This window comes from Halyomorpha halys, unplaced genomic scaffold (genome assembly GCF_000696795.3).
Source record: "Halyomorpha halys isolate HHAL.00 unplaced genomic scaffold, Hhal_1.1 Scaffold183.1, whole genome shotgun sequence".
Lineage (NCBI taxonomy): Eukaryota > Metazoa > Arthropoda > Insecta > Hemiptera > Pentatomidae > Halyomorpha > Halyomorpha halys.
In genome coordinates, this window is record NW_027114717.1 from 309280 (window position 1) to 312452 (window position 3173).

Here is a 3173-nt window from a genome sequence, read left to right on the forward strand (position 1 = left end):
TTAATATTTTTATTAAAATGTATTTATTTTTTATTTGCATGCATATTGAGTATTTTTGAAGATATTTTTATTGCATAATATAAAATGCAGAATATTTACCATATTGTTTTGGGATCTCCCCGTATACAATAACAAGTGTTTTGATACTAATCACACTTTACAAACTTATGTTGTCAAAATTCAAATGTAAATTAAAGTTGATATTTATAATTAACCGTAATTGGAATTTCACTAATGAAATAAAGAGGAAAATTAACAAAAAATATTGTTATAATAAATAATTTTTATGTTTGACCTGAGTGGAGGGAAGGTTACAAGCATTGATGTGATAAATTGTAATAAATAAGTGAGTGTGATAAAGAATTAAAATTTTTGTTTTATTGTGAAAATTGACTAATTAGGTAATTAATAATTAGAGATAATGTAGAATATGCTTATTAACAAAAAAATATATGGTTACCTGATGTTTTAATGTGTCATGGAGAAATTGATGAATTGACCTGGGCAGAATAGCCTGCATGAAGTTGTGTTTTTAAATTATTTAGTTCAAAAATTGTATTAAGGTAAGATAAATTATAAATAATATTGTTAAGTATTTTTAATTGTTGAGGATAATAGATACAATAAAAGCTTTTTTGTGATATATTGTCCCTCAGGATGGCCGAAACTTCGGACTATTTAATTTATTTATTTAAACAACATTAACCAGTTTCAAGAAAGTATTTCAGATTATAAATAAAAATCATTTATTTTATATTTTGGTTAAAAAACCGAAGGGGGAAAATAAAATCAAAACATTATTGAATTAAAACAAAATAAATAACACTGGATAGAATTAAATGCATATCAGTGGGTAGCATGGTATAAATATTATTGATTTATGTTTACATTAAATATGTTTAGTTCTTTTGTCTTTATATCTACGGGTTGTAGTTGTAGTGTTATTTATTATTTCTCTGATTAGACGGTTTAATGTGTTGGGGCAAGACTGGAACAAATTATGTGCTAGTTTATTTATCTAATCGTGTACGTGGTGTCTGTATTTAATTCTGTGAGAATTTTAGAAATTCTTGTGTAATATGGATAGTTATTAATGATTCTGAGACATTTATTTAGAAATACCTTTATTCTATTTTTTATATTGGTTGAATTAGTTTATATATTATCAATATAAATATTATATTAAAGTATGGATTCATTTAATATAAAATTTTTCTTGACTTATCCAATTTCGAATTGATATACAATACTTAAATATTTTGGCAAAACGGGGAATGTTATTATTTAAACCATCTGGTCCATGGGAGTTTAGGCCGTCGTTTTGTGAAAATGCTGGCTTCTGTTTTATAAATATATAAACTTTTTTTTTTTTTTAATAATTTATTTATTGATATTTACAACTGTATACACATATATACAACAAGTAAATTTGCTGTAGGTGACATAGTGACATGATAAAAACATGTGGAGAATCTACCCATTGATAGAACTCCAAAAACATTTCAAGAGGAGAAGATCTCGAGGCCATCTTCTTTTCAGACGCCTAGGAGGATTATTAGGTAATGAAGGAGAAGCCAGGTTAGAAACAAGTGGATTTGGGTGGTTGGGAAGTTTATTATGGAAGGAACGGTATCTGGTTCTGGCCAAATCGGCAACATATGGAATATTGAGGTCCTGATGGATGACTTGATTTGTGACAAAGTAAGGAGCATTAAGGATTTTACGAAGAATTTTGGACTGCAAGGATTGGATTCTGGAGGAATTTGATGGTTTAGTGAAGCCCCAAAGCTCAACTCCGTATGTCCAGATAGGCCTTATAATAGTCATGTAGATCAGTCTTTTGTAATGGATTGGCAATTTAGACCGTTTGTCTAGTAAATGTGACAATAGTCGGAATCTACGAGCAGTTTCTTGTCTATATTTAAAACTAATCCTGATTTTTTAAGATATTTAGATATTTTATTGAAAGCTTCTTTTAGCCTATTAACAATATTTTAGATTTTAATAGCATATAATTGTGCAAGACCATATAGGATTTTTATGTATATATATTTTCTTCTATATTTAAAATTTTTAACATTTATTACAATCAAAGAGAATTAGATGAAGATATATAGGTAAATAATAGAAGAAAACAAAATTAATAATATCCACAGAACATTTTGCAAGTCTAGGTTTTTTGGACTGAGACCTCAAAACATGGCCGAAACGTCGGACTTATAAAAAAATAAAAAATGTTTTGAGACTAAAATGGACAAAATTGTATTTATTTAAACATTATATTTGTTATTCCCATTTCGGCAAAATCCTGAAATACGTACTTTCATAGCAACAGAAAAATAAAAATTTTTGTCTTTAGATTTTTCTTTTTTTCGAAAACAACAAAAATAATAACTTCAACACGAGTTCACTGACCTAAACTTGGGGACGTGAAAAGATCAGTAAATGAAAGTTGCTTGATGCGCAAACTGCACCAGATTTTTTATGTGCATCTCTTTTCCTTTTTTTTTGTATTCTACAATATCTAATTATAGAGTTTTTAAATTTAAATTTGTAATTCAGTTGTATACTGTACTTTGCTCAGGCTATTCTATTTACATTTTTTGCATTATTATAGTTTGTCATGATTTATTCTGATATTTAATTTTATCGATTTTTATATATATTGCATTGTTCATCAATTTTTTCTATCCTATCCTTCATATTAGATAATTGATATTGTAGTTTATTATTACTATACAAACCAGTTTTTTCATTACCATAAACATACTTATGTAGTATTTTTTGTTCTCAGTAAGGCCTGATACGTACTGTATATTAAAGAATATTTCTATTATCTAATTTGTTATTTGTCTTTCTTATCTTTATCTATGACATAATGATTGATATTATGTTCTTAATTGAATTCAGAGTTTAGGTTTAGTCATGACGTTATTTTGTTAGGTAGGTTTTTGTTGTCATTGCATCTACATGTTTTTGAATAATTATTCCTAATTATGAGAGATAGTTGACCGTGGATGATAAATGAGGAGAAGATGGTTGGGGGTGCGGTCAATGAAACACAAATAAGTATGACTAACTTATTTTAATGTGCCGACGTTTCGGCTAGAGTTTCTAGCCTTCTTCAGGGCTAAAAACAAACAAGATAACAACCATAAGATAATAACTACAGT